General features: G+C 41.5%; 1 long non-coding RNA gene across 2 annotated transcripts in view; it reads right to left on the bottom strand.

Moving 5' to 3' along the window:
* Window positions 1-13,135, bottom strand: part of LOC141147664 (uncharacterized) — a 112,535-nt gene extending 99,400 nt beyond the window's left edge. For both annotated transcript variants that reach the window (XR_012245088.1, XR_012245087.1), the window contains exon 1: window positions 13,083-13,135. This is a non-coding gene — a long non-coding RNA (uncharacterized lncRNA). The remainder of the gene's footprint in view (window positions 1-13,082) is intronic.
* Between the last annotated feature and the right edge of the window lie 490 nt (window positions 13,136-13,625).

Raw genomic sequence — 13,625 nt, forward strand, 5'->3', positions numbered from 1 at the left:
TTGTAGCAAAGTCTCATTTCTTCAGTGTTGTCACATGAAAAGATATAATAAAATATTTACAAAAATGTGAGGGGTGTACTCACTGAGATACTGTAGGTGCCTCAAGCGTTTGAGCGTTCATTTATGCCAGTGGCCGAAATTATAATTTATTCTGGCCGTTGAAATGAATGAATGCTCAATTGCTAAACGCATCTAGCATTTTGATGTGTTTAGCGCAATTTTCTGCCCAAATGCTCCCCTCCTGAAAGCGCTGGTGATTTTTCTTTTTTTTTTTCAGCCTGCAAACGCTCCTCTTCTAATACGCCTGTAAACACCTTATGTGTTCATAACAAGGCTAGCAATGAGGTGCATTTATAGGCTGAAAAAAAACCTGCAAAAGTCATGTTTTTTAAGCCCAGTGTGCATAAGGCTAGTAACAGTACACATAGTACACATAGTAAGATAGGAAACAAAAGCTGCATTATGAGCCTGCAGGAGAGAGCTTACATCTACTAGAGAATAGAACTCAATGCTACACTCTGTTGTCACAAGTGTGAGAACGAGGGTACACGCTGTGATCATTCGTCCAGGATATGGACTTGGCTGTTCTCTCTTTATTTGTCTGGTAAATACTTAAATGTGTGCATTCCTAGCATACATTTGAAGCTAAATTAAGTCCCTCCACCTTTTGCAGCTACTTTTTAGACTTTATAAAATAGTATCCTGCAAACGGGAATAATGTTCATTAGACTTATACTGAACAATCATATAAAAAGAAGATACTAATGGTAATCAGTGGGAAAGTTCAGAAAGCCATCAGGGACTGCAGACACGCAATAAGAGATGGTCAGAGACTGCAGACGTGCTGTAGGAGTTTACCAGTCAGACATGTTACAAGAGATGGTCAGAGACTGCAGACATGTTACAAGAGATGGGCAGAGACTGCAGACATGTTACAAGAGATGGTCAGAGACTGCAGACATGTTACAAGAGATGGGCAGAGACTGCAGACATGTTACAAGAGATGGGCAGAGACTGCAGACATGTTACAAGAGATGGTCAGAGACTGCAGACATGTTACAAGAGATGGTCAGAGACTGCAGACATGTTACAAGAGATGGGCAGAGACTGCAGACATGTTACAAGAGATGGGCAGAGACTGCAGACATGTTACAAGAGATGGGCAGAGACTGCAGACATGTTACAAGAGATGGGCAGAGACTGCAGACATGTTACAAGAGATGGGCAGAGATTGCAGACATGATACAAGAGATGGGCAGAGACTGCAGACATGATACAAGAGATGGGCAGAGATTGCAGACATGATACAAGAGATGGGCAGAGACTGCAGACATGCTGTATGAGTTTCTAAAAGACTGCAGACATACTAGAAGAGATGGTCAGAGACTGCAGACATGCTAGAAGACATATGCTGTTGCGCTTATTGCCCTTAGTAGTGTCAATAAAAAAAATTGTGTTAAATTATGAAGTGCAAACAAAATCTGAAACCTTCCTCCTTAGTGTCCTTGTTAAATAATATTGGTGAATACACAAATATAATTCACCAATATTATTTACCAAGGACACTAAGGAGGAATGTTTCAGATTTTGTTTGCACTTTATAATTTAACACAATTTTTTTATCGACACTACTAAGGGAACTAGGTGCAACAACATACACTCTCAGCATTTCATTCACATTGTGGAAACACATTCAGGTTGTATGCAGCCACCCATCACAAGACAAGCCATATATCAATACCTACAAGCCTACAATTTATTTTCATGCTAGAAGAGATAGTCAGAGACTGCGGACATACTAGAAGAGATAGTCAGAGACTACAGACATACTAGAAGAGATAGTCAGAGACTACAGACATACTAGAAGAGATAGTCAGAGACTACAGACATACTAGAAGAGATAGTCAGAGACTACAGACATACTAGAAGAGATAGTCAGAGACTACAGACATACTAGAAGAGATAGTCAGAGACTACAGACATACTAGAAGAGATAGTCAGAGACTACAGACATGCTATATGAGTTTATCAGAGACTGCTTACATGCTACAGTAGAAGATCAGAGACTGCAGACATGCTGTTGAAGCTGTTACAGACTGGGATCTATACTTTAGGAGAGAATCACAGATTGGCAAAACATTACATCAGACTGCTAGAGATGACTGCTATTACAGCCCCTTTACATACCAGTGTTTTCACTATTGTGCTCCCTTCAACCCCCTTAAGAATTACTGTATATCCAAATAACACGCCTGAGCTCATCCTTGGTCCTGAGCGGCACTTGGGGATTCATTGGGGCCACAAAAGATATATATATATATATATATATATATATATATATATATATATATATATATATATTCAAATAACACGCCCAAGCTCATCTCTTCACCACACACAGCCACAAAGGCAAGAGAATTCTTGTTGGGCAGTGTATTAGTGCTCGGACGAACACCCTTATGCCGCGTACACACGGTCAGATTTTCTGACGGGAAATGTTCGATGGGAGCTTGTTGTTGGAAATTCCGACCGTGTGTAGGCTCCATCGGACATTTTCCATCGGAATTTCCGACAAACAAAATTTGAGATCTGGATCTCAAATTTTCCTACAACAAAATCCGTTGTTGTAAATTCCGATCATGTGTACACAATTCCGACGCACAAAGTTCCACGCATGCTCGGAATCAAGCAGAACTTGATTGAACTTAATTTTTCTTGGCTCGTCATACGTGTTGTACGTCACTGCGTTCTTGACGTTCGGAATTTCCGACAAGATTTGTGTGACCGTGTGTATGCAAGACAATTTTGAGCCAACATCCGTCGGACAAAAAAAGGATTTTGTTGTCGGAATGTGCGATCGTGTGTACGCGGCATTAGACCAAATTTTAATGGTTCAAAGAATGTCAGGCAAAATGGTCGGCCCTCACGCATGTTCACTTCATCCAATCTGGCCCTCATTGAAAAAAGTTTGGACACCCCTGACACAGACAGTACTTCGCACCACCATCGATATCATCCCTTCCACGCTGTGCTCCACGAGCGTTTCAAGCCTCGCTTTCAGATCGCTCTACTACAGCGTAGTCTTCCCGGTCACGATTGCAGATTGACAGTGGTGAGAGCCGGCGGTGCGGAGGACGGTTTATGTGGACAGCTTTACCCTGGATGTCTGCATACTTAGATGTGCCTCTTTTAATCATCAACCATGTGAGTTGCTAAATGTTGTACCTTCATTAGATGTAACCATATGGCTACATTTAGGCCTCTCCTCACTTCGCCTGCCTCTCTTCTCTTTTATACTCTGTAGCTCCTGCTGGATTTTGCTTCTAATCCTCTTGTGGAGACTCCTATTTGTAGATGGACATTTTATGGTTACACAACCTGGTCACATTGCTATAATCTGTTTATATGGACTATAAAGGATTTATGAATAAATGGTTGTGGAACGAATCATCCGAGTTTCCATTATTTCTTATGTGGAAATTGACTTTGATATAAGAGTTCTTTGGATTACAAGCATGTTTCCAGAACTAATTATGCTTGCACTCCAAGGTTTTACTGTATATATATAAAGATGCCCTCAAATCTGAAGACAAGGGGGGAATAGAAAAGGAAGCAAAGCTTGTAATTAAAGTCAAGGGGTATTAAATTTGAAGGAGAAGAAGATAAAGAGACACAGAAGGGAGGGCAGGTGAGGGGTGGTGTGGGTAAGAGAGGGGTGAGTCTGGTGACCAACCTGGTAATGGTCCATATATTGTGGGTCAGAGTCTTGAAGTCTAAAATCCTGTCATTAGGTTTTTGTGGGTCTATACAGAGTCAATCCAATAGATTGAGTGTTTCTCAACCTTTCTTCAGTCAAGAAACCCTTTAAAATTATGTACATTCTTGAGGCACTCGATTCTAAAATTTAAAAAACGAAATTAATAGTTTAACACAGGGTTTCTCAATGTGGGGAGTTCTGTGAAATCCTAGAGTTCTTCCAGAGGATGCTAGGGGTTCCTTGATCAATGAGCAATTTCTGCCCCCAAGTTCCCACTGACACCACTGATATTTTTAGCTATCTAAAAAGCTCTTCCTACTCACTAGTATTCCAATGTTTCTCTTCTCCCTCAGTTTCTCCCCTTCACTCAGCTAATGTGACCCCAGCACTGATAGGGGCAGAGAAGGAGCAAACAAGGATGCTGTGCAGGCGCCTGATGTTGACGTGGAAATTTCGCTATACGCTGCGCATAATCCATGTCTCCTGCACTAATAAAGCACTCTTTCAACCTTTTGGTATAATGCATCTGTGTCTACCCGTATCTTCCCAAGTAACACAGACATAACCACTATCCTCACATCCTGAGCTCCACCAACAGCCTTGCTGATAATGGGAGCAATCTTTATTTATATAACAACAGAACTTGGTTGCTTCACAATCGGCCAATCAAGCACAGGCATTTCTTCAAGCAGGAGGAGTTATACAAATCTCAACCAATGAACAATGGCTAGAGGAGTTTTTGGGCATGTCTGGGCAGAGGCAGTGTGTATGATTCCCCGCCCCCTGTCTCTGTAAGCCATCATCTTCAGCTAGACAAAGAAAACCACATGGCTGGCCTTGAAATCATGAACACTGTCCCCGACCACAACGCAGACAAAGACTCCCATTTTTACCATTGGCGTGAATCCTTATTCTGCCTTGTTCAGAGAACAACGCATACCCCAATTATACTACCATTCCCGAGGATGGGAGATTATCTGCAGGAACACGCCATAGCCTCTCTACGTGCTGATCAGACACACAGAGACACACAAGCGTACATCCCCCATAACCAATAATGTCTTGCAGAGTGAACATATCCCCCCAGAAGATCGTCTGTGCATTGCACAGGAGCCCTTCGCTGGTGGGCATATCCACACTCTGCAAATACTTCTCTACATCTTACAGGAACCTTTTACTACCAAAACGGGTCTCAACTGGCATCAGTCTGCCCCAGTCTGCTCTTTAGAGCGAGTTGCAGGAGAACTAACACTGGGAGACACTGTGACAATACATATTAAATACATATTAAATACATCTTAATAACATTTCCACAACAATGTTTTCCTTATTAACCAATTATGTAATCGGTTGTTGGCGGGTAGATGGTTTTCATTGTGCACCATTACAACCTTCCAGCCGCCAGCCTATATACAATTTTGGGGAAATTTGTAGGCATGTTTCCAAGGCACCCCTGAAGAAATCTGAAGGTTGAAAAAGGTTGCAATAGATCCAGGTACAGTACGTTTATATTTTTAGTCACGACTGTACATAGTCGCTGTCAGATCCTCTATATTGTTGTACAGGCAGGGGACAATTCCCATCTTCTTCAAAGCGAGGCTATGGCAGCATTAAAATGATTAATTAGTAAGGATGTTTTGTAGTGTTTCCTAGACCAAAGGTTTAAGTGAAACAGGTAGGAGGCTGGGTCATCCCCAATGTCAATGTCAATTAGCTTATATGATATGATAAGCACTTGGCTCCGGAAGGGTCTCCTCATTGGGCAAGACCAAAAGACATTTGTCACGTCAACCCCAACGCAGGTCGTCAGACACTATAGCTGGCTACAGTATTCACCTATAGCAGCCCCCTTTCCCATGAGGCAAGCAGGCCTACCAGTATTCGGTTGCCCCCAGGTCTTATACACAATGCTTAAGTGCCTGGTTACAATGCCAGGGCAGGCGCAAACTGAGTAAAGCAAACAGGTACTTGATATCGACATACAGGCAGCGTGGTTCTACGACAGTCCAGGTAAAAGGCAAGCTGAGCTCAGGGAATAGTCCGAAATCCGGTCCAAGGTCATACACAGGGAAATTTAATCCAGCAGAGCAGGGCAGACAAACAGGGGGCTTGATCAGGAATTACACATGTATCACTTTCTATCACAAGCATGCAAGTGAGTGTTTGGCTGGTTTATAACAGGTTTGGTTCCCACCCAGTGACTGGCCACGTTAATCACCTTGCAGGCGGGTAGACAGACAAGGAGAGTGCCGTAGCCAAAACCCATATGTTGGAATGAGGAGCAGGAGCACTAGATGCTCCTGACAACATTAATTTGTTGAAAATCAAGGAGTGATCTGCAAAATATGAGATATTTTTATGTTGTTCTGGAGTGAACTGAGTACTCAGGTCCCTTTCCCATTTCCCCAAATATTGGGGAGCATAATGTCTTGCAGGGGCTGTGAAAATGATTGTAATAACACCTGGTGAAACAGCACTTTCTTTTATAGAGATCTATACATCAGATCAAAAAGAAGGACAACAGAGGAAAGAGGCCAAAGAGATCTGGTTCCAACAGTGGGACAGACTCTCCAAATGTGGGGCATTGGCCACCACTGGCCTTGTTGTACTAGACTGCTTAGGTGGGTGATGACCCCTAAATGCATGTGTGACGTGTGCAGATATTGGTGACACAGAGTTGTATAGTGTAAATATACACGTCACTCATGCAGCATTTCCGGTTGTTGAATCCTCCAGAAGCTTGTTGACGGGGAATCTAGCCTCTTGGTGACAGAGTGGCCTCTGTTCACTTTACACTTCTCACATGAGTTCATTCCTATTGGCTCTATCTGTTGGACGTTACGGATGAACAGACATAGCAAAAGTCCTCTGTACAATGTGTACCATATTCAAAAATAACTCTCCTTTCACCGTTCCCATCACATGGCCTGGGTGGGACCCCGGTCTTATGTAACAAACACAGCAGCTTACATTTTTCTGTGTCACTCAATAGTCTTATCACAGAAATGATCTGTTATCAAATATTAGGTCTGAGCTGAATTTAGGAAGCGAAAAAAGCTGAATGCCAAGTATTTAATCAAGAACATTTACTTATGGGGCATGTCTGGCTTCAAAACAGACAAATTGGCTTCTTTAGTGGCTCTAAATACTGAAGCAGATAAGCCTGAATCCAAGTATTTGATACAATTGTAAAGAATATTGCCCTTATCAAAGGACAACAGAAGTCAAGCTTGTATTCAAAAGGTGGCCATACACTAGTCTTTTGGAACGAATGTTCATGCAAAAATTCTCAGTACATTTGATGACTTGACGAATGTTGTTCAAGACAAGTTCAAAAATTTGTTTGTTCTTTACTTTGATTTTGGAATAATTGGACTTTCCGAAACACAAAAACCACAAGAAATGTGTTCATTCCAGAAAATGTTTCCATCCTGCTCCTTCAAATTTTCTCACCATTGTCCAAATTGGCCCTAGTATGTGTATGTATGAATATGAGTTAGAGACCTTAGATTGTAAGTTCCCTAAGGGGCTGATGTGAATGTATAATAAAATATGTAAAGAGCTGCATAAATTGACAGTGCTATTTAAGTACATGTAATAAATAAAAATAAATTATGGTTGAAAATTTACTTGGATTTAGCCATCAATCAAAATCAAATTCCAAAATTTGAAAAACTTTGGCACCCTTGGATAAAACAACAGTTCCTGTCAAACTTCAATGACTCTGTCCTGTTGCCATGGTAACAGATTAAATGACTTACAGAGACACCCATTCTAAGGCTTCAAAGAGAACTAAAAAGAATAATAAACTGACGAGCGGGACAACCTTGTGGACCATACCTCTACCTTTCAACCCTTTTTCTTCTTTCTCTTTCCTTTTCTCCACCTTACGATCAAAGCTCATTATCAGAATTTATTTGACCTATATACACTCTACTTGTAAACAATATGTATAGTAGGTATAAATCATTTAAATACCTACAAAAGTAACTAAGGAAATGATATATATCTTTAATTTAGGTTTACGTGAACCCAATGTTTAATATTTGAAATTTCATGATATTTACCTATATAAACCCTACTGTAAAACAATGAGCTTACTTTATAGATCCTTGTAAACTTACTTTATGTATCTTTATAACATTGTATACTCAATAAACTTCTTTTGACAAGGAAAATTTACTTGGATTTGACCCCACTAACCATTAGAAAATTAAAAGTTCTTAAAGTTAAAAATGTAAAATAGAATTCCAGTAGTGTATGGCCAGCTTTACATGGAGAGGGTCCCTTTTCATTTACAACCTCCAGCTTCTCTCTCTCCCTCTCGATGCTTTGTTGCTTTGAACCAGTTCCTCTTGGAGCTAGTATCTTGGCGCTGCATGATTTTGGCATGGGACCTGCTTGATATCAGTTCAGAGGCTCCTGGTGCAGTACCCGGTGAGTATGCAGAAGAATAGTGGTTAGAGTTAAAGTATAACTAAAGGTAAAACTTTTTTTTTAGGTTTGGATAGAGTGGTAAGGTGAGATGTTTGGTCCTGCCAACCCTGCTCCATTGAACAAAACTTTTGTCAAAGGAGCCTGCTAGAACATTTTCAGCTGAACAGCAGTTGCATACAAATAGATGCAGCTGCTGTTTGGGTATTTTGACAGCCATCAGAGCTAGGCTGTCATTTTGACAGAGGAGCCATCTGTCAAAATACAATAACTGCAGCATTACATTTCTTCAGTGGTGCTGTATAGCGTGGATGGAGGAATCATTACTTTTTTTTTCTCTCTCTGCTTAAGGTAGAGGTGGGATCCCAGATAGCAAGTAATTGTGCTGCAAGTTTGAAAATGACTTGCTAAGCTCTTTCTAGACTTGCCAGGTTTCACAAGTTTGTTGCACAATTGCAGTAAGTCTGCATTGCATGACCCCAGATCAACTTTCTTTGCAAACATTCTGCAAGTTCTGGTTCAGTTATGTTGTGTAATAGTCATCCCACTATAGGGGCCACTGTGGCTAAATTTTCATCATTGCTCCCTGCTGTGTGTGTAAGGTTTTTCTTTAACTGGTGCTGGGGCGTGGTGTGCAGAGAGGTAAGTAGTATCCATGAGATCTGATATGGAGTTCAGAGATGTAGAAATCAAGGAGTGACTAACCCTAATGTCCCATTATTGGAGCACAATTTGGAATATTTTATTTTTCCTTGTTTATATGCTAGCAACTCACCCTAAACAAAGACCACAACAGGTTTGGTGGCACTTTTAGGAGAGGAGAGTGGAGTGGAATGTGATTTTCCATAAAGGATCCATATATTAAAGCCTTGTCAGACCAGTTCTGGATTTCGATGCAGGTGAGGAGAGGAGAGTGGAACATGAACTGCCATTAAGGATTTGTATACCAAAGCGCCACTAGACCTGTTGTGGTCTTTGTTTAAGGTGAGCTGGTAGGGCACACTCCTGTTGGATGCCTGGATGGTGGGAACAATTGTGTTCACAACTCTTAAAAACTGTTTTTTGAGCACGTGATCTTCACATCTCATCACATTTTGATGCACATGCACTTTATTATTTTGGACTTATTTTATTGTTTTTTTATGTAAAATCAGATGAATACCTGTTTTTGATTCAAGCACTTTTATCACCGTTTCACATATTATTGTATTTTTTTGTTTTTTCTAATTAGGGATAGTAATTTATGCATATTTGTCTTTTTGCTGTTTAGCTTCTTGAATTAGTGTACTTTATCACTGTTTCACATAGTATCGCATATTACTGCAATTTTTGTTTTGTGTGTTTTTTGGGGGGTTTTGTATCATTTTTGAGAATGTTGTTTTTCATATTATAAATGTTCTTTTTTATGTTTTGTTAAATGTTCACCCTAATAAAAAAATAACTAAGATGTAATCCAGTGTTATGTATTGATTTTATTCAAATATTTTAATAAATGTTCTTATAAAGATCAGTTTTGCCTTAATGCACTATTCAGTGAACTGAGGTACATTTTTTAGGGTAATGACTAAGTGCACGTGAAGTGTGCGAAACGCGTCTACCCAGCATTCTGATGCTTGTAATTTTTGGGATGTCCAAATAAAGAGGATTTTGATCTACAGTGGTGTGCGGCCATTTCTTCTAATTTCATTGTGTGCGGAGGCGAGCCAAGGCGAGCCAAGGCGTGCACCTGCTGGATCATTAGGCTTCGTTATCTCACCTGGAGCAACGGGTTTTCTTCTTTTTTCCATTACATTTTTTAGGGTAATGGTAAAATATAGGTCAAAAAAGCTGAACCAAAAATATTTGAATGAGAGCTGTTTTTTTCCCCCTACTTCAGCCACTTTGGCTTAGATTTTGAAATTTTTCTAATGATTTATTTTATGCAATGACACGGAGTTTATCATTATACATGATTGTTGGATTGAATGTATTTCACACGTGTATAGTAAGGGAATAGGTTAATAGCAGTGGGTTCACTATTACCAGATTGTGGGATTATAGATTTGCGCTGCTTGCTTCTTTTTTCTTGCCAAAAATGGAGACTTATATAACTCTGGCTATAGACTTGCAGGGCTCATGCTGTAGACTTGCATGGGTCTTGTTATAGACTTGCAGGGCTCTTGCTGAGACTTGCGGGACTCTTGCTGAGACTTGCGGGGCTCTTGCTGAGACTTGCGGGACTCTTGCTGAGACTTGCAGGGCTCTTGCTGAGACTTGCAGGGCTCTTGTTGTAGACTTGCGGGGCTCTTGCTGAGACTTGCAGGGCTCTTGCTGAGACTTGCAGGGCTCTTGCTGTAGACATGCAGGGCTCTTGCTGTAGACATGCAGGGCTCTTGCTGAGACTTGAGGGGCTCTTGCTGAGATTTGCGATGACTCTTGCTGAGACTTGCGGGGCTCTTGCTATAGACTTGCGGGGCTCTTGCTGAGACTTGCAGGACTCTTGCTGAGACTTGCAGGACTCTTGCTGAGACTTGCAGGGCTCTTGCTATAGACTTGCGAGGCTCTTGCTGAGACTTGCGGGGCTCTTGCTATAGACTTGCGGGGCTCTTGCTATAGACTTGCGAGGCTCTTGCTGAGACTTGCGGGGCTCTTGCTATAGACTTGCGGGGCTCTTGCTGTAGACTTGCAGGGCTCTTGCTGAGACTTGGGGGGTTCTTGCTATAGACTTGCAGGGCTCTTGCTATAGACTTGCAGGGCTCTTGCTATAGACTTGCGGGGCTTTTGCTGAGACTTACCACTGCAACTTCGCTCTTACTAGAGACTCGCCACGCAAATTTGCTACAGATTGGAAAAGTGTCAACTAGAACTTGTGCTTCAAGTGCTCTGCAAGTGTATAACTTGCAAGAGAAGATGTGCAGCAAGTTCACAAGACTTACAATTCAATACTGCCACAAATGTGTGGCAAGTTATCCTTGCTATCTGGGATAGGCTTGCTTGAAGTGAACAGTATTAAAGGTGGATGGAGTAAGAGATAGCCGGACAAGTTGGGGTATAGAGTTCCAGAGGATGGGATAAGTGCTAGAGAGGTCCTGGTCTGGAGGTGAGCATTGGAAGAGGTAATAAGAAGTTAGAGAGCAGGAAGTCTTAGGAGAAGAGGAGAGGTTAGTTTGGGTGATAGTTGTATGCAGTCCTTTGAACATGTGCAGCCTCAGCAGTCACTAAAGGAAGCATACATTTGTAAAGGGACTTTAATGGAAGTGATCTCTAGCAGTCTCACATAACATGTCTCCAGTCTCCTAACCTGGCCATAGAAGAATCGAATCTTGGCTGGTTCAGCGGGGACCGGCTGAGACTCGATCCATCTATGGTTGTACTGAAGTCGATCCATTAATCAACTTCAGTACAACCAGCCTGCGGGATTGTTTGCATGCGATCACTGCCAGCGGTTATAGCTGCTAGCAGTTGTTTTCTGCCGGCAGGGAAGGCTTCGCGACAGCAGAACACAATAGTGCTGCAAGAGAGATTCCCCTATCAACGTTGACTGTTTTGATGAGGGAAGTTAGCATGGTGGAAAGAAAGTGAATTGTACAATCTATGGCTTGCCTTAGGCAGGCCATACATGGTTTGAATCTCAACAGGTTCAGCAGGAACTGGCTGAGATTCAAATTGTGTATGGGCAGGCTGAATGTACCAAGTTGATCGATCGATCAAGTTGGGTACAACCAGCATGCCGGGTCTTACCTGCAATTATCACTGGGGGCTACTGTCTTCTCCGGGTGGGGATGGCTTCCCTCGTCCTTCCTCGCCCCCTTGCCGGGAGCACACAATGGCCCACCAGGACAGATTCCCAGAATTAACACTGTCTGTGTTGATGGGGAAATCAAGCAAATTTCTTTAAATTTGCTCCATGTATGGCCAGCCTTACTGTCTCCTGCAGCCAGGAGTGTGCTTGGGCAAATGGCACCTCAGGCGGCTATTTTTGCCACACCCCCCAATGGCAAAAATGGTAATTCTTTGTGGCGGTAAAGCTTCCTGGAAGGAACAGCAGTGACTTCAGCAAAACCCAAGTCTTTAGCCACACCTGAATCATGTCCCCAGTATTTGACCATCTCCCGTTTGCAGTCCCTAAAGCCCGGTACACATGGGATGAACATCGTCCGGTATTGGCAGGTTCAATAGAAACCTGCTGACATTCAGCCCATGTGTACATCAGCCTGTCCGACAGAAAACAGACGAACAGGTATGCTGTAAAACCAGCATCTGATCAGTTTTGGCAGCCAATGACTGTAAGCACTGACTGGAGTGTTCTGGCGGAGGGGCAGTCCTCATGTCTTAACACAATAGCTCAGCAGGATGATTGCTGTACTAACATCACAGAATTAGTACAGTGAGCTCCTCAGTTTTATTTTTATTTTTTTCGTTCAGCCCTCCAAGTTGAAAGAAAAAAAAAAACTTGCAGTGTGTACCAGACTTAATAGTCTTATATAATGTTAGATACTAGGGTATGTTAAGACAACTGTAGCACTGTAACTGAATAAGGCCAATGGAGATTGCATGAACATCCAGTACACAAACATAGGCAGGTCTGATTTCCCCTACAGCAATGGGTACATTTTAAAATGTTCATGTGGGAACAATGGATACATTATAACCGCTACAGGCATAATGGAACCAGAAGTGATAAAATAGGTGATAAAGAAAAAGGCGAAGAGGTTATTAGAAAAAAACATTACAAAGCTAATGGTGATTTTAAAGTCCTGCCTAATTAAATTAGTCACCTGGAATTACAAATTTCACGGCCAAACAATAAAAAAGGGTGACAAAACAAACCCAGCAAACATTTCTCAGGGGTGGTGTAAAGTAATATGACATCATAGAATGTCTGAATTCATGAGTATTGTATATTACTCACTTCCAGGACTCCAGTCACCGGCTGCCAGGTAAGCTCGCTCCCATGTGCCATAGACAGCAGTGTGCGCTCACTAAATAAACAATGGCTGGCAGTAGTCACAGCACCAAATTTGGAAGTACAATCCTCTATTGTTGATTATTAATAAGTCACGCTGTATTTGTGTTTCATCACGGGGAGTAAAAAAAAAAAAAACACCAAATAACCATCTTTGACCACCTAAAATAACCTTTTCAAGAACATTTTGCTGCTGAAATAATGTCAATGAGATTGCCATGTACAGTACTGAACCTCATTTATCAAATTATACATCATAATAATATATTTTTTTTCTTCTCTCTGGGTCTTTCTAGGACTCAAGGCACTTAATAGAGTTTCTCAGCTGGCCTGCATTGCATATACTGTATATGTGTTTATATACAGTATATACCTGTATATACAGTGGGGAAAAAAATTATGTGATCCCCTGCAGATTTTGTAAGTTTAACCACTTACAAAGAAATGAAGGGTCTATAATTTTTATCATAGGTTTTTTTTCAAATGATA

Source organism: Aquarana catesbeiana, linkage group LG06 (assembly GCF_042186555.1).
Source record: "Aquarana catesbeiana isolate 2022-GZ linkage group LG06, ASM4218655v1, whole genome shotgun sequence".
Taxonomy (NCBI): domain Eukaryota; kingdom Metazoa; phylum Chordata; class Amphibia; order Anura; family Ranidae; genus Aquarana; species Aquarana catesbeiana.